Genomic DNA, 19,156 nt, shown 5'->3' on the forward strand with positions numbered 1-19,156 from the left:
CTGGCACGCCAGCTGTCGGTGTTTTGGGTCCGACCGCACACCCGGGGTTGCCCCTCAAGGTGTTTTTTTAGGAGTAGGACGGTGTCGACAACTGTAGCAAAATGGTTCGTGCCGATTGCATGAGGGACAGTGGACAAGGTTTACAGGTTCGGGCCGCTTAGAGATGCGTAACACCCTACGTCCTGGTGAGTATGCTTGGTGTACGAGGTTACAAGAGAGCTCTCTGAATTGAGAATGCAGAGAGTTGATGTGGTGGCTAAGTAATAGGGTCGATCGTTCTGAAGGGGTGCCCCCTAGGCCTTATATACTCGACCGTGGGGCAATACATGTGGATATGATAACAACGAGTAGCTAAAAGATAGTGAACTGCTTGAGTTTATCTCCATGTAATTCTGCCGACTTATCCTCGCATGGCTCCGTTGCATGGGGGCTCCAGCGCGGGAAAGTCGGATCTCTGTTGCGGTCACTCGCTCGACGTTGTGGGTCGTCCGGGTTTGCACCAATCCGACATCATGTCGCTCTGCTTTGCTGGTTGTCTCTCCCCAGGCCCACGAAAGAATGACCTTACGATTTATTGGGCCCTTGGGCCTTTCGTGAGGTCTTTTACTCTTTTAGTGGACCCGGGGGATATCTATCCCCCACATAGCTCTAGGAGAAATAAAAAGGGACAAGATCATGGTCGCCAAAGCTTACAACAAGAAGGTTAAGACTAAGTTATTTTAGGTAGGAGACCTGGTATGGAAGACCATATTGCCACTAACAAGCAGAGACCGAAAGTTTGGGAAGTGGTCGCCGGGCTGGGAAGGCCCTACAAGATCACACAGGTAATATCTGGTAACGTCTACATGTTGCAAACATTACAAGGCGAAGACTTGCCCAAGACATTAAATGGGTGTTTCCTAAAGCAATATCATCCTAGTATGTGGCAAGATGCTTAGAGAACCGATGTGATCACATCGAGTTAGTTCCAACCTATGTCAGTGCTGTTGGTTCGCTCAGCTTCTCCAAAACGTAGGGGGCATGTGTTGAGCACCATTTGTGGCACGAGGCACGTCCGAACGGTCTGGCCCTGAGGCGCGGACGGTCCGCCCATAGGCGCGAACGGTCCGCGAATAGATCGAATCAGGCGGTTAAGGCTCCTATCTCCTCACGTTTTTTGTCGTCTAATATTGAGGGAGCTGTTGGAGAACGCCTAGGAATAGGTCTAGACCTCTCCCTTATATATTTGAAGGTGTACAACCGATTCAAGAGCCAACAATCGATCAATCACTCAATACACCTCTAGTTCTTTATATTTTGCTCTAGGAGTAGATAGTAACTTATATCTCTCTCTAATCTTCACCTCTCTCCGGCTCTATGTCGTTTAGAGACGTCTTGGGTGGTCTGCTGGTCCCAAGACAAATGCTAGGATCGCTCCTCCCCGACGGGGTCCTTCCCGGGAGCGAGATCTAGGTGTTGTTCAGTGAACTGCGCCACCCCTGCGCGGGCGCGAACCGTCCGGCTCTCAGGCGTGGACCGTCGGTGCTTCCGCAGGGAGCACTACCGCCGGTACTCATCGCATTGGTTGGCGCCCGGATCGGCAACAATTGCTAATTTATTTTTGTAAACATAGTATGATTTAAAAGAAGAATTTCACGAGACGTTTTCTATAGCGACCGTTAATAAGACAATGAGCGGAGGGAGTATATGACTCGGCGTCGATCGGCTTAGCTCTGATTAGTTAATATATACTCTGTCCATACTAAAATAAAATTTGTTTTATTTTTCAATTGACTCATACAATAATTAATGCATTTGTTATATATATATATATATCTAAATTTATTATCATTTATTTAAATATATACATAAAAGCCGAGAGCTAAACCGACTAGTAATATTTTTAGGACGCGGCAGTAATAATAAATAAGTAAATGTGAATCGGTACTCCAGTTTGAATTGTGATTCGGCAATCCAATTTGAAGCCGGCGTGCGTGCGTGCGTGACATCCGATCTATCTGGGTGGTCAAATCAATACAGTAAAACCGGTTTTTGTTGACAGGAGTGAAGAAAAATAAAAAAAACGGCTACTTTGTAATTTTGCATTTGGCAGCCAAACTCCACCGATGATTCTTCGCATGGCCGCAACAGCTACTGCTCAAGGAGTCAAGGTTGAAGAAGACGCCCGCTGCTGAAGACGCGAGAGGCCTTTCCGTTTGGTGGCGGCCGGCGATGTGGGGCCTCACGTGGGACCAACAACAAAATCTCTGGTGGCCCCAAAAGTCAGAGTAGCAGGAGAAGAAGTCGTACGTACATGGGGGTGCTGCACTTTTGGACATAGAGGCTAATAGATTAGATATTTTGGAGAGTCTATTAGAAGATCTATTTTACGAAACAGCTAAACCAGTGAAATTAGCTGATCATTTGGAAATGCTCCTAGCCGTCGCTTTTCTAGGGGGAGAGAAAAACGAATGGGCCAGAAAGAAAGGTGCGATGAGCAGCGACAGTTCATTCAGAATAAAGTGGCAGAATATTGTACCATGGCCGCACACTGTAGGTGGTGGGCCATTCGTTTTTCTCTCTCCAAGTACAACAACATCCTGTCGAGACGCGAACCCTGCTCAGGACATCGATGAACTGTTCCCCTGTGGCCTGCTGTTTGGTTCCTTCGTTCAACTTCACTCAAAAATGGCCTGGTCGTCTTTCAAGCGTCTATACCACTGATCAAATTGACTAAATCCACCATAAAATACGCTTCAACAGTAGTATGCTTGTTTGGCATCGGTGTAGCTTTTATAAATTTGGTTAAAGCTAAATAAATTTAATTTATGACAGAACTAGAACAAGTTATTGTTACTTTTAAGAAGGGAGGAAGTGTCTTTTTTTTTTCTTCTTCTCGTGCCTTATATGTTATCTCACATATTCTTGATAGTATTGGTACAGTACCTCCGTCACGCTATCTCCGCTGGTATTCTCTATATCTAACCTTTATATGTTTCTCTAAAAAGTTGTCTTCTTTATATATCATTTCTCTCCAAAAGTGTCTTTTATATCTCGTTGTCCGTACATCAAAGACATATATTAGCGACATATTTTGCTCTAGATTTTTATACGTATTTATTATACCCTCAAATACTTATATATATTTTTAGTTTTGTTTAATCTGTTTATCTAAAGTATACAAATTGATGGAGGATAAGAGAAGAGGGAGAGTCTCTATATAGAGGATGAAGGGGTGGCCTCTATATTTAAAGAAGGCTTTAGATGATATAGTTAGAGGCTATAGGCACGAGAATCTTCCCTATAGTTAAGGTAGATGAGCATATAGAGTCTCCTAGTGAGTAGTGAAGACAACCTTGATAGCTTAGCGGTTACTTTATTTTAAAGGTGTGACTTGGGACACTCTCATGCTTTGTGTGGTTTTAGGTTGTGCCCTTTGGTCATGTGGTGTGGCCATGCCAGTATGGCACAATAATTCTTTATTTCGGTTTAAGCATTGTCGGGGACCATAATTAGGGGTACCCTCGAGACTCCTAATTCTCAGCTGGTAACCCCCATCAGCACAAAGCTGCAAAGGCTAGATGGGTGCGATTAAGTCAGGGATCGGTCCATTCGAGGGACTCGATCACGCCTCGCCCGAGCCTAGCCTCGGGCAAGGGCAGCCGACCCCGGAGGATCTCCGTCTCGCCCGAGGCCCCCCTCCAGCGACGAACATACTTCCGGCTCGCCCGAGGCCCAGTCTTCGCCAAGAAGCAACCCTGGCCAAGTCGCAACGCCAACCGACCAAATCGCAGGGGCATTTAATGCAAAGGTGGCCTGACACCTTTATCCTGACGCGCGCCCTTCAGTCGACAAAGCCGAAGTGACCGCAGTCACTTCGCCGCTCCACTGACCGGCCTGACAGAAGGACAGCGCCGCCTACGCCGCTCCGACTGCTGCGCCACTCGACAGAGTGAGGCTGACAGGCAGTCAGGCCCGGCCTCAGGCACCATAGGAAACTCCGCTTCGCCCGACCCAGGGCTCGGACTCGGGCTCAGCCCCGGAAGACGGCGAACTCCGCTCCGCCCGACCCAGGGCTCGGACTCGGGCGCAGCCCCAGAAGACGGCGAACTCCGCTCCGCCCGACCCAGGGCTCGGACTCGGGCTCAGCCCCGGAAGACGGCGAACTCTGCTCCGCCCGACCCAAGGCTCGGACTCGGGCTCAGCCCCTGAATACGACGAACTCCGATCCGCCCGACCCCAGGGCTCGGACTCGGGCTCAGCCCCGGAAGACGACGAACTCCGCTTCGCCCGACCCCAGGGCTCGGACTCAGCCCTGGCCTCAGCCGACGGTCTCCGTCTCGCCCGACCCAGGGGCTCGGACTCGACCTCGCCACGGAAGACAGACTCGACCTCGACCTCGGAGGAGCCTCCACATCGCCCAACCTAGGGCGCGGACCATCCACGTCAACGGGAGGCGCCATCATTTCCCTACCCCAAGCTGACTCAGGCTACGGGAAACAAGACCGGCGTCCCATCTGGCTCGCTCCGCCAGACAAGCAATGATGGCGCCCCGCACGCTCTATGACGATGACAGCTCTCAGCCCCCTTACGGAAGCAAGAGGACGTCAGCAAGGACTCGACAACCCCGACAACTGTCCTTCCGCCAGGCTCCAGCGCTCCTCCGACGGCCACGACACCACACGAACCGGGTGCCAAAACCTCTCCGGCTGCCACGATGGCGTGTACTTAGGGCGCTAGCTCTCCTCCGCTAGACACGTTAGCACTCTGCTACACCCCCATTGTACACCTGGATCCTCTCCTTACGCCTATAAAAGGAAGGACCAGGGCCCTCTTACAGAAGGTTGGCCGCGCGGGGAAGAGGACGGGACGGGCGCTCGCGTGAGGCCGCTCGCTCCCTCTCCCGCGTGGACGCTTGTAACCCCCTACTGCAAGCGCACTCGACCTGGGCGCGGGACGAACACGAAGGCCGCGGGATTTCCACCTCGCTCAAGCCCGTCTCCGGCCGCCTTTTCCCCCCTTCGCGCTCGGCCTCGCGCCGACCCATCTGGGCTGGGGCACGCGGCGACATTTCACTCGTCGGCCCAGGGACCCCCCGGTCTCGAAACGCCGACAGTTGGCGCGCCAGGTAGGGGCCTGCTGCGTGTTGACGAACAGCTTCCCGTCAAGCTCCAGATGGGCAGTCTCCAGCAACCTCTCTAGCCCGGGACGGTGCTCCGTTTCGGGAGTCTTGAGTTCATGTCCCTCGACGGCAGCTACGACATGATACTCCTTCCCCCGCCGTGCGACAACGACAATGGCGGCCGACAGCCCGCCCGCCGGCGGCGGAATCGACGACGTCTTCCCCGCGTGGTGGAAGAACAACATTCGAGCTCACCCCGTCCTCTCCCCCGCCGACGGAGGAGGAGGCGGGGCAACCAAGGCCAAGCAGGAGGCGGCCCCTCGTCGGCTGTCGAGCAAGTCGACGGCGCCGGCGCCCCAACGGGGGGCGCGACGGGCATCGACCTCGCGTCTGAGACGAAGACGAGCGCCGTCTCCCCGCAGCGCGCAAATCCCAAGCAAACGGACGACGCCAGCACGCTCGCGAAAGGCTTGCTTGGCGTCACCCTCGTACCTAAGACGACGGTGCAGTCAGTCCCTGACGTGACTTCGTCACCGCCCGTCGACCAAGAGGTACCCACCGATTCCCATCTCACGCCTTTCGGATTCAGCCTCGACCCACCAAGCGGCTTCGCTTTGGCGGACACTCTCGTAGAGGCGAGTCCAAACCCTCTGGGGTTTTGTATGCGGTCACCCTGGGACCGGCTGACGGACGTCTCGACCTACGGGCCCTCTGGGTCCGAGGAAGATGACGTGCCCGACTTCTGTTGGGATTTCTCCGGACTTGGTAACCCCAGTGCCATGCGAGACTTCATGACCGCGTGCGACTACTGCCTTTCCGACTGTTCCGACGGTAGCCGCAGCCTCGGCGACGAGGACTGCGGCCCAAGTCGTGAATGTTTCCACGTCGATCTAGGGGGTCCCTCCGAAGGCAACCATCTTGGTATGCCGGAGAACGGTGATTTCCCTAGGCCTGTGCCTCGCGTTGACATCCTACGGGAGCTAGCTGTGGTCCCCGTTCAGGCGGGGGGTCATGACCCGCAGCTTGAGCAAATCCGCGGGGTGCAGGCCAGGCTCGACGAGGGAGCAGGAGCACTTGAGCCGATCCGCCGGGACGTCGGGCAGGAATGGGCGGGCCAGCCTCCGGCCGAAGAAATGTGTCATCTACCCCAGGGTATCCAGCACCGCATCGCCGACGATGTCAGGGTAAGGCCGCCACCCGCTTCCAGTGGGGTCGGCCAGAACCTGGCTGCAGCGGCAATGCTTCTCCGCGCGATGCCGGAGCCATCAACCACCGAGGGGTGGTGAATCCAGGGAGAGCTCAAGAATCTCCTGGAGGGCGTCGCGGTCCGACGGGCCGAAAGCTCCGCCTCCCGAAGGCAGGGGTACCCCTCGGAACATCGCGCCGCGACTTCTCGATTCATGCGGGAAGCCTCGGTCCACACCAGGCGCACGCGCAACACAGCGCCTGCGGCCCCGGGTCGCCTCGGCAACGAGCACCATCACCGCGACCGTCGGGCCCACCTCGATGAAAGGGTGCGCCGAGGCTACCACCCCAGGCGTGGAGGACGCTACGACAGCGGGGAGGATCGGAGTCCCTCGCCCGAACCACCCGGTCCGCAGGCTTTCAGCCGCGCCATACAACGGGCGCCGTTCCCGACCTGGTTCCGACCCCCGACTACTATCACAAAGTACTCGGGGGAGACGAGACCGGAACTGTGGCTCACGGACTACCGGCTGGCCTGCCAACTGGGTGGAACGGACGATGACAGCCTCATCATCCGCAACCTCCCTCTGTTCCTCTCCGACACCGCTCGCGCCTGGTTGGAGCACCTGCCTCCGGGGCAGATCTCCAACTGGGACGACCTGGTCCAAGCCTTCGCCAGCAATTTCCAGGGCACGTACGTATGCCCTGGAAACTCCTGGGACCTCCGAAGTTGCCGGCAGCAGCCGGGAGAGTCTCTCCGGGACTACATCCGGCGATTCTCGAAGCAGCGCACCGAGCTGCCCAACATCACCGATTCGGATGTCATCGGCACGTTCCTCGCCGACACCACTTGCCGCGACCTGGTGAGCAAGCTGGGTCGCAAGACCCCCACCAGGGCGAGCGAGCTGATGGACATCGCCACCAAGTTCGCCTCTGGCCAGGGGCGGTTGAGGCTATCTTCCGGAAGGACAAGCAGCCCCAGGGCCGCCCACTGGAAGATGCCTCCGAGGCATCAACTCAGCGCGGCGCCAAGAAGAAGGGCAAGAAGAAGTCACAAGCGAAACGCGCCGCCGCCGACGCGGACCTTGTCGCCGCCGCCGAGTACAAGAACCCTCGGAAACCCCCCGGAGGTGCCAACCTCTTCGACAAGATGCTCAAGAAGCCGTGCCCCTATCATCAGGGGCCCGTCAAGCACACCCTTGAGGAGTGCGCCATGCTTCGGCGCCACTTCCACAGGGTCGGGCCACCCGCGGAGGGTGGCAGGGCTCGCGACGACGACAAGAAGGAAGATCACCAGGCAGGAGAGTTCCCCGAGGTCCGCGACTGCTTCATGATCTACCGTGGGCAAGCGGCGAACGCCTCAGCTCGACACCGCAAGCAAGAGCGTCGGGAGGTCTGTTCGGTGAAGGTGGCGGCGCCAGTCTACCTAGACTGGTCCGACAAGCCCATCACCTTCGACCAAGCCAACCACCCCGACCACGTGCCGAGCCCGGGGAAATACCCGCTCGTCATCGACCCCGTCATCGGCGACGTCAGGCTCACCAAGGTCCTCATGGACGGAGGCAGCAGCCTCAACATCATCTACGCCGAGACCCTCGGGCTCCTGCATGTTGAACTATCCTCAGTCCGGGCAGGCGCTGCGCCTTTCCACGAGATCGTCCCCGAGAAGCGCGTCTAGCCCCTCGGACAACTCGACCTTCCCGTCTGCTTCGGAACGCCCTCCAACTTCCGAAGGGAGACCCTCACGTTCGAGGTGGTCGGGTTCCGAGGAACCTACCACGCGGTACTGGGGAGGCCATGCTACGCGAAGTTCATGGCCGTCCCCAACTACACCTACCTCAAGCTCAAGATGCCGGGCCCCAACGGGGTCATCACCGTCGGCCCCACGTACAAACACGCGTTCGAATGCGACGTGGAGTGCGTGGAGTACGCAGAGGCCCTCGCCGAATCCGAGGCCCTCATCGCCGACCTGGAGAGCCTCTCTTAGGAGGTGCCAGACGTGAAGCGTCACGCCGGCAACTTCGAGCCAGCGGAGACGGTTAAGTCCGTCCCCCTCGACCCCAGCAGCGACGCCTCCAAGCAGATCCGGATCGGCTCCGAGCTCGATCCCAAATAGGAAGCAGTGCTCGTCGACTTTCTCCGCGCGAACGCCGACGTCTTCGCGTGGAGTCCCTCGGACATGCCCGACATACCGAGGGATGTCGCCGAGCACTCGCTGGATATCCGAGCCGGAGCCCGACCCGTCAAGCAGCCTCTGCGCCGATTCGACGAAGAAAAGCGCAGAGCCATAGGCGAGGAGATCCACAAGCTAATGGCGGCAGGGTTCATCAAAGAGGTATTCCATCCCGAATGGCTTGACAACCCTGTGCTTGTGAGAAAGAAAGGAGGGAAATGGCGGATGTGTGTAGACTACACTGGTCTAAACAAAGCATGTCCGAAGGTTCCCTACCCTCTGCCTCGCATCGATCAAATCGTGGGTTCCACTGCTGGGTGCGAAACCCTGTCTTTCCTCGATGCCTACTCAGGGTATCACCAAATCAGGATGAAGGAGTCCGACCAGCTCGCGACTTCTTTCATCACGCCCTTCGGCATGTACTGCTATGTCACCATGTCGTTCGGCTTGAGGAATGCGGGTGCGACGTACCAGCGGTGCATGAACCATGTGTTCGGCCAACACATTGGCCGGACGGTCGAGGCCTACGTCGATGACATCGTAGTCAAGACGAGGAAAGCCTCCGACCTCCTTTCCAACCTTGAAGTGACATTCCGATGTCTCAAGGCGAAAAGCGTCAAGCTCAATCCCGAAAAGTGTGTCTTCGGGGTGCCCCGAGGCATGCTCTTGGGGTTCATCGTCTCCGAGCGGGGCATCGAAGCCAACCCGGAGAAGATCGCAGCCATCACCAGCATGGGGCCCATCAAGGACTTGAAAGGCGTACAGAGGGTCATGGGATGTCTTGCGGCTCTTAGCCGCTTCATCTCACGCCTCGGCGAAAGAGGCCTGCCTCTGTACCGCCTCTTAAGGAAGGCCGAGTGCTTCACTTGGACCCCTGAGGCCGAGGAAGCCCTCGGGAACCTGAAGGCGCTCCTCACGAACGCGCCCATCTTGGTGCCCCCCGCTGCCGGAGAAGCCCTCTTGATCTACGTCGCCGCGACCACTCAGGTGGTTAGCGCCGCGATTGTGGTTGAGAGACGAGAAGAGGGGCATGCATTGCCCGTCCAGAGGCCAGTCTACTTCATCAGCGAGGTACTGTTCGAGACCAAGATCCGCTACCCACAAGTTCAAAAGCTGCTGTACGCGGTGATCCTGACGCGGCGGAAGTTGCGACACTACTTCGAGTCTCATCCGGTAACTGTGGTGTCATCCTTCCCCCTGGGGGAGATCATCCAGTGCCGAGAGGCCTCGGGTAGAATCGCAAAGTGGGCGGTGGAAATCATGGGCGAAACAATCTCGTTCGCCCCTCGGAAGGCCATCAAGTCCCAGGTCTTGGCGGACTTCGTGGCTGAATGGGTCGACACCCAGCTCCCAACAGCTCCGATCCAACCGGAGCTCTGGACCATGTTCTTCGACGGGTCACTGATGAAGACAGGAGCCGGCGCAGGCCTACTCTTCATCTCGCCCCTCGGGAAGCACCTACGCTACGTGCTACGCCTCCATTTCCCGGCATCCAACAATGTGGCTGAGTACGAGGCTCTGGTCAACGGGTTGCGGATCGCCATCGAGCTAGGGGTCCGACGCCTCGACGCTCGCGGTGACTCACAGCTCGTCATCGACCAAGTCATGAAGAACTCCCACTGCCGCGACCCGAAGATGGAGGCCTACTGCGATGAGGTTCGGCGCCTAGAAGACAAGTTCTACGGGCTCGAGCTCAACCACATCGCCCGGCGCTACAACGAGATTGCGGACGAGCTGGCTAAAATAGCCTCGGGGCGAACAACGGTTCCCCCGGACGTCTTCTCCCGAGACCTGCATCAACCCTCCGTCAAGATCAACGACACGCCCGGGCCCGAGGTACCCTCGGCTCAGTCCGAGGCACCCTCGGTTCAGCCCGAGGCACCCTCGTCCCCCGAGGGTGAGGCACTGCGCGTCGAGGAGGAGCGAAGCGGGGTCACGCCTAATCGAAACTGACAGACCACGTACCTGCAATATCTCCACCGAGGGGAGGTACCCCTCGACCGAGCCGAAGCTCGGCGGTTGGCGCGACGCGCCAAGTCGTTCGTCTTGCTGGGAGACGGGAAGGAGCTCTACCACCGCAGCCCCTCAGGCATCCTCCAGCGATGCATCCCCATCGCCGAAGGTCAGAAGCTCCTGCAAGAGATACACTCGGGGGCTTGCGGCCATCACGCAGCACCTCGAGCCCTTGTTGGAAACGCCTTCCAACAAGGTTTCTACTGGCCGACGGCGGTGGACGACGCCACTAAAATTGTCCGCACCTGCGAAGGGTGTCAGTTCTACGCAAGGCAAACCCACCTGCCTGCTCAGGCTCTACAGACGATACCCATCACCTGGCCTTTTGCTGTGTGGGGTCTAGACCTCGTCGGCCCCTTGCAGAAGGCACCCGGGGGCTACACGCACCTGTTGGTCGCCATTGACAAATTCTCCAAGTGGATCGAGGTCCGACCCCTAAACAGCATCAGGTCCGAGCAGGCGGTGGCGTTCTTCACCAACATCATCCATCGTTTTGGGGTCCCGAACTCCATCATCACCGACAACGGCACCCAGTTCACTGGCAGAAAGTTCCTGGACTTCTGCGAGGATCACCACATCCGGGTGGACTGGGCCGCCGTGGCTCACCCCATGACGAATGGGCAAGTAGAGCGTGCCAACGGCATGATTCTACAAGGTCTCAAGCCTCGGATCTACAACGACCTCAACAAGTTCGGCAAGCGATGGATGAAGGAACTCCCCTCGGTGGTCTGGAGTCTGAGGACAACACCGAGCCGAGCCACGGGCTTCACGCTGTTCTTTCTAGTCTATGGGGCCGAGGCCATCTTGCCCACAGACTTAGAATACGGTTCCCCGAGGACGAGGCCCTATGCTGACCAAAGCAACCAAGCTAATCGAGAAGACTCGCTGGACCAGCTGGAAGAGGCTCGGGACATGGCCTTGCTACACTCGGCGCGGTACCAGCAGTCCCTGCGACGCTACCACACCCGAGGGGTCCGGTCCTGAGACCTCCAGGTGGGCGACCTGGTGCTTCGGCTGCGACAAGATGCCCGAGGGCGGCACAAGCTCACGCCTCCCTGGGAAGGGCCGTTCGTCATCGCCAAAGTTCTGAAGCCCGGAACATACAAGCTGGCCAACAGCCAAGGCGAGGTCTACAACAACGCTTGGAACATCCAACAGCTACGTCGCTTCTACCCTTAAGATGTTTTCAAGTTGTTCATATACCTCGCTCCCACGCAAAGTTTAGTCATCAAGGAAGGGTCAGCCTTGCCTCGGCAAAGCCCGACCCTCCCTCGGGGGATAAAAGGGGGGAACCCCCTCTGCGTCAAATTTTTTCCTCGAAAAAAGATCCTTTCTGCCAGAATGTCTTTCGTGCTTTTCGACTACTTCGAAACTGGATCCTGAAAACGACGGAGTACATGTAAGCAGCCAAGGCTGACCGAGCCGAGGGACTCCTACGCCTCCGGGATACGGATACCTCACTCATCACCTTCTGCGATAAGTAACTCACGTTCGGATAAGTGATTCCGCGGACCGAACAAGTCTTCACGTTCGAAAGTTCCTCTGCCGAAGCGATTCTTCGGGCCTTCTCGACTGCGTCGGTGACAGAACCCCATGGACGGGCAAGAGCGCGCGTAAGCGGCAAGGCCGACCGAGCCGAGGGATTCCTACGCCTCCGGGATACGGATACCTCACTCATCACCTTCCGTGAAAAGCAACTCTCGCTCGCAAACACAATTCTGTTACCGACGAAAAATTCCAGATACTCGAAACAAGGGGAAAAGAAAAGCAGCTTTACAACACGGCGAGGGTGTGTTTGGGCCTCGGCGGCCACAGAAAACACACACTACAAGATAATCCGATCCTGCAGGCTCGGATCTCGACAGTTGAAGGGAGCAGCAGCACCCTCGGCGTCGACTACACCTTCGGCGAGGTCCGACCTAGCCTCCGACGGCGACGTGGTCCGAGGATCTCCACTCTGAAGGACGACTTCATCATCACGCACGGGCCATCGCCTCCTGGGTCTCCTCCAAGAATCCGGCTCGAGCAGGCGGCTCGGCTAGTCACCCCGAGGCCTCGGCCAGCTGTCCCCCGAAGACATCAGCCTGGCCCGAGGCCTCGGCAGATCAACTCCGGCGTCGGTCCCGCTAACGGACGACCCGGCCAGGCTCCGGCCGACCAAGTCTTCTTTTCGAGCCAACTCTGCCTCTGTCCGTGCTGACACCGCTACCCCTGGCTTCGGCTCATCGAAGAGCGGCCGAGGGGTTCCTTTAACTAAGCAAGAGAAGCCTCGGACAACAAGGCCGACCGAGCCGAGGGACTCCTACGCCTCCGGGATACGGATACCTCACTCGTCACCTTTGCACGGGGCGACTCACTCTTGGTGAAGCGGTTCAGACAACCAATAGGCGAGTCTTAGTGCTCGAAAATGAGGAAAAAACACGGCTCCGCGCCAAAAATACATACATGTTCAGGCCCCGACAGCCACAATGAACAAAAGACCGGCATTCAAGGTGCCATTACAAACGGAACTCCGGTTCCACCTCCGCAGGTACGAACAACCCCACTCGATCGGGGGGCCTGCGGAGCGACAGAAGACCGACGAACGGCACGCCGTCACCCGCTCCAGCAGCGGTGACGACGACGACTTCTGCTCCGGGGAGCCGAACAGCAGCAGCGATGACCTCAGGGCGGGTGCTGCTGCCAGGAGGCCCCCGCCCGTGCCCAAACTCGTGAGGCAAGGACGGGCAGAAGGTCGTAGAGTTGGAGGTCGGTCCGTGGGCGGCCCCGGCTATCTCGTCGGCGGAAGAACCTCTTCCAGCTGCTGTGGCAGAAGGCGGCGCCGGGAGCGGCTCCGAAGCCACTCGGGTCTGAGAGCCGGGCATGCGGCAGCTGCCAGCGCCACGAACGGCGAACGCCCTTCCCCCCGATCACTGAGGGAAGGAGCGGGCCACCGCCCACGTAGGGGCCGACCCCAACTCGGCACACTCCCCTCCCCAGCACTGATGATGAAAATCCTTGAGGCTGAGGGAGGGGCAGAGGCCGCAGCCCGGCTTGCTTTCCCCCGCCATCAAACTGGAGGTCACCGTCTTGGGTGACCGCCGGTGGAGGGGTGCAGCCGGGCTGCATGATGAAAATCTTTGAAGCCGAACGATGGCTGATAGGTACCAACTCCCACGAAGTTGCGTTCCTCCAACGACAAGGCGGAAGGACTGCGGGCATCCCCCATCCGGGGGCTCGAAAGGTGGAAAGACACGATGCATAAGGGAGCGCGAAGACATGGTCGCCTTTCAAGGGGGTCACCCTCCTTTTAAAGGCGACTCTCCCTACTTGCGTCCCCAGCCGTCGTGGGCTGAGTCTTCTCCAACACGCTCCAAGGTCCTCCCCCTACGGCGCGGGGCTGGGTCCCACGCGTCATGCAAGCTGGCCCAGGGCAGAAGAAGCCAAACCGTCGCGCGCGGTGCATGCAACTGTCCAGCGGTTACAAGCGTCCCTCCACTTTCGCCCAGACCAGCGGGTGAAAGGGCGGGCAGCCATGCAGGCGGCATGCAACCGCGCCAAGTGGGCGCACTTCTCCGACTTCCAACACGCCCACGCGTCATGCAACCGGCGCGCCGGTCGCTACGTGCAAGCAACTGCACCGCCACTCGCACCACTACCGCGCCTCCTCGACTGTGGAACCGGTACCGCGACTCGAGGCGACCCAGCGCACGACCCAGCAGCGCCAGCCTGGCGCGACGGTCAATACGGCCAAAAATGGGCCGACAGTAATGGCGGTGGTAGGCGGGCAGGAGCAGCGGTCACGTCGTCAGCCAAGCTTACGTCCCATCCGGGGGCAGCGAGAGAACCCTCTCTCACGGCGTGAAGACGACGCGCCCGTGTTCCGTTCCTCGAACGGCTCGCGCACGCGCAACGGCCGCCCCGTCGCATTAACTCCGCGGCGGGACAGGCGGCGCCTCTGGCAGGAGAAGCAAGCGATGCTTCGCCTTCGCCATAATGACCGTGTCAAAAAAGATACGCCGCGTCGTTCGATTTTGTATCCTTTTCCTCTTTCTCTCTCTTACAACAGGGACCGGGAAAGGGGGATACCCCAAAAAGGACCCTTCTCCGTGAAGGAAACAGGCTCTGAGCCTCCCTACTGATCAGAGGTTCGAAGGCTGGCCCCTCGGAGGGGTTTAACAGCCGCCTCAGAGCGCGTGGGCTCCACACCCACTACTGGTAAGAGGTTCGAAGGCCGGCCCCTCGGAAGGGTTCGACGGCCGCCTCAGGCCACTCGGCTCCGCGCCCACTACTGATCAGGGGTTCGAAGGCTGGCCCTCGAAGGGTTCACAGCCGCCTCAGACATAGAGCGAGGGATGACCCTGGGTACGTTCGATACATAACCGAGGCTCGGGCTATGCTCCCGAGGTACCCTAGGACATTTCCGAGACCAGCGGGAACGATCTTGTAACGGAATCCCATCAGAGGGAGGCATCGAGCCCTCGGACCCTATTGACAGGGGACCGGGTCCGGCAGATCACCCGCAGGTACTTTTGGGCGTGCCTCTGGGCCTCTAGCCGACCCCTAACAAATGGGGCATGGACGACCGCTCGGATTACCCGCCAGCAGCTCACCGGAGACACCATGTTCGGCCCCCTCCGAGGGCAACATGGCGCTTTCCCCCCTCCTTGCGAAAAGGCGACGCAGGGGCGTATGTAAAAAAGTCGAGTCTATCCCTGACCGTCCTCTTGCCCTGTGCAGAGGCTCGGGGGCTGCTCTCGCAAACCCGGCTCCGGCCAAACCGTTGACAGCGTCAACATACCAGCCCGAGAACTTGGGACCCGACCGTGCACCCGGGCTACGGCCAGCTCGCATGAGGGAACGACCAGACCAGCCGAAGCATTGCGCGAGGCATTAAGACCTCGCAGGAGTCAAACCACTCCTCCGAGGCCTCGGGGGCTACACCCGGCGGGTGCGCTCGCGCGCACCCACCGGAACAAAACGCAACAGAGAAAGGCTGGTACCCTTGCAAAAAAGTGCAACAAAAGCCTCCAAGCGAGTGTTAACACTCCCTTCGAGGCTCGGGGGCTACTGTCGGGGACCATAATTAGGGGTACTCTCGAGACTCCTAATTCTCAGCTGGTAACCCCCATCAGCACAAAGCTGCAAAGGCCTGATGGGTGCGATTAAGTCAGGGATCGGTCCATTCGAGGGACTCGATCACGCCTCGCCCGAGCCTAGCCTCGGGCAAGGGCAGCCGACCCCAGAGGATCTCCATCTCGCCTGAGGCCCCCCTCCAGCGACGAACATACTTCCGGCTCGCCCGAGGCCCAGTCTTCGCCAAGAAGCAACCCTGGCCAAGTCGCCACGCCAACCGACCAAATCGCAGGGGCATTTAATGCAAAGGTGGCCTGACACCTTTATCCTGACGCGCGCCCTTCAGTCGACAGAGCCGAAGTGACCGCAGTCACTTCGCCGCTCCACTGACCGGCCTGACAGAAGGACAGCGCCGCCTGCGCCGCTCCGACTGCTGCACCACTCGACAGAGTGAGGCTAACAGGCAGTCAGGCCCGGCCTCAGGCACCATAGGAAACTCCGCTTCGCCCGACCCAGGGCTCGGACTTGGGCTCAGCCCCGGAAGACGGCGAACTCCGCTCCACCCGACCCAGGGCTCGGACTCGGGCGCAGCCCCAGAAGACGGCGAACTCCGCTCCGCCCGACCCAGGGCTCGGACTCGGGCTCAGCCCCGGAAGACGGCGAACTCCGCTCCGCCCGACCCAAGGCTCGGACTCGGGCTCAGCCCCTGAAGACGACGAACTCCGATCCGCCCGACCCCAGGGCTCGGACTCGGGCTCAGCCCCGGAAGACGACGAACTCCGCTTCGCCCGACCCCAGTGCTCGGACTCAGCCCTGGCCTCAGCCGACGGTCTCCGTCTCGCCTGACCCAGGGGCTCGGACTCAACCTCGGCCACGGAAGACAAACTTGACCTCGACCTCGGAGGAGCCTCCACATCGCCCAACCTAGGGCCCGGACCGTCCACGTCAACGGGAGGCGCCATCATTTCCCTACCCCAAGCTGACTCAGGCTACGGGAAACAAGACCGACGTCCCATCTGGCTCGCTCCGCCAGACAAGCAATGATGGCGCCCCGCACGCTCTATGACGATGGCAGCTCTCAGCCACCTTACGGAAGCAAGAGGACGTCAGCAAGGACTCGACAGCCCCGACAGTTGTCCTTCCGCCAGGCTCCAGCGCTCCTCCGACGGCCACGACACCACACGAACCGGGTGCCAAAACCTCTCCGGCTACCACGATGGCATGTACTTAGGGCGCTAGCTCTCCTCCGCTAGACACGTTAGCACTCTGCTACACCCCCATTATACACCTGGATCCTCTCCTTACGCCTATAAAAGGAAGGACCAGGGCCCTCTTACAGAAGGTTGGCCGCGTGGGGAAGAGGACAGGACGGGCGCTCGCGTGAGGCCGCTCGCTCCCTCTCCCGCGTGGACGCTTGTAACCCCCTACTGCAAGCGCACCCGACCTGGGCGCGGGACGAACACGAAGGCCGCGGGATTTCCACCTCTCTCACGCCCGTCTCCGGCCGCCTTTTCCCCCCTTCGCGCTCGGCCTCGTGCCGACCCATCTGGGCTGGGGCACGCGGCGACATTTCACTTGTCGGCCCAGGGACCCCCCGGTCTCGAAACGCCGACAAGCATAATGCATAACGCTCAGGTATGTCTTCATATCATGTTGATCTAGGCATGAACCTCAAACTTTTACATTCTACTTTCCTTTGTTATATGGTGTCTAAGGACAATCCATAACTCCGCTTACGTTGTCTCAATATAGCAAGTCCCAAGCTCTGGTAAAGGTGGAGGTTTATGATAGGCTTGGTGGGCCAAAGTTAAACCTAGCCTTTCTAATGGAGATAAAATCCAAAAGAAACTCATTAGGGGAATAACCCTGATAGTGATGTGTCGAGTACCGTAATTAGGGGTACCCCCAACACTCCTAAACACGGCTGGTGACCACCATCAGCACAAATCGCAAAGACTGATGGGCGCGGTTTAGGTCAAGGCCTCGTCTACCAAGGGACGCAATCTCGCCTCGCCCGAGCCCGGCCTCGGGCAGGAACAGTAGTCCCGGGCGGATTCACGCCTCGCCCGAGGGCCTCCTCAAGCGACGGGCGCACCCTCGACTTGCCCGAAGCCCAGCTCGGGCAGGCTTCGTTGTGAAGCAACCTTGGCCAAATCGCCTCACCAACCGACCGTATCGCAGGCACATTCAATGCGAGGATCGCCTGACACCTTATCCTGACACACGTGCCTCAGTCGGCAAGGTCGAAGTGACCGCAGTCACTTCGCCCTTTCACTGACCGACCTGACAGGAAAACAGCGTCGCTCACCCCGCTCTGACTGTTGTGCCACCCACTAGGGTGAGGCTGACAATAGCCAAGTTCAGCCTCAGGCACAACAGGAAGCTCCGCCTCGCCCGACCTTAGGCCTCGGCCTCGGAAGGAGGTCTCCGCCTCGCCCGACCCCAGGGCTCGGCCTCAACCTCGACCTCGGAAGGTGGTCTCCGCCTCGCCCGACCCCAGGGCTCGGCCTCAACCTCGGCCTCGGGAGGAATCGCGTCCTCGCCCGACCCCTGCCTCGGCCTCAGGAGAAGTCTCCGCCTCGCCCGACCTTGGGCTCGGACCGACCACGCCACGAGGGATACATCATTACCCTACCCCTAGCTAGCTCAGGCTACGAGGGAACAAGACCGGCGTCCCATCTGGCTCGCCCCGGTAACAAGTAATGATGGCTCCCCGCGTGCGTCCATGACGATGGTGGTTCTCAGCCCCCTACGGAAGCAAGGAGACATCAGCAGCATCCCAGCAGCACCGACAGTTGCGCTTCTACAGGGCTCAGGCACTTCTCCGATGGCCACGTTACCGCGTACACAGGGCTCTAGCACCTCTCCAACAGCCACGTTGGCATGTACACAGGGCTCAGACACCTCTCTGCCAGACACGTTAGCGCCTAGCTACACCCCCATTGTAAACCTGGACCCTCTTCTCACATCTATAAAAGGGAGGTCCAGGGCCTTCATGCGAGAGGGTCGCGCGGGGGGGAACGAGCTGACGAACAGGCTCACTCTCTCTCGCGCGAACGCTTGTAACCCCTACTACGAGCACACCCCCTGGTGCGAGATAACACGAGCCACGCTTTCCCCTTGTGTTCCATCTTGCGCCAGCCCATCTGGGCAGGGGCACGCAGCGACAAATTTACTCGTCGGTCCAGGGACCCCCCGGGTCTGAAACGCCGACAATTGCCGTGCCAGGTAGGGGCCTGCTGCGTGTTAACGAACACCTTCCCGTTGGGTTCCAGATGGGTAGTCTCCAGCAACCTCTTCAGCCCGGGACGCTGCTCCGCTTCGGGAGTCTTGAGTTCATGTCCCTCGACAGCAGCTACGACATGGTACTCCTCCCCCCGCAGCGCGACAGCGACAACGACAGCCGTCAGCTCGCCCGGCGGCGGCGTACTCGACGACGTCTTCCCCTCGTGGTGGAAGAGCGGCATCTGGGTTTGTCCCGCCACCCTCCTTGCCACAGGAGGAGGAGACGGGGCAACCGTGGCCAGGCAGGAGGCGGCACCTCGTCGGCTGTCGAGCGAGTCGACGACGCCGGCGCCCCAGCGGCTGACATGTCAGGCGTTGTCCTCGCGCCTGAGACAACGATGAGT

Source organism: Zea mays, chromosome 1 (genome assembly GCF_902167145.1).
Source record: "Zea mays cultivar B73 chromosome 1, Zm-B73-REFERENCE-NAM-5.0, whole genome shotgun sequence".
Taxonomy (NCBI): Eukaryota; Viridiplantae; Streptophyta; class Magnoliopsida; order Poales; family Poaceae; genus Zea; species Zea mays.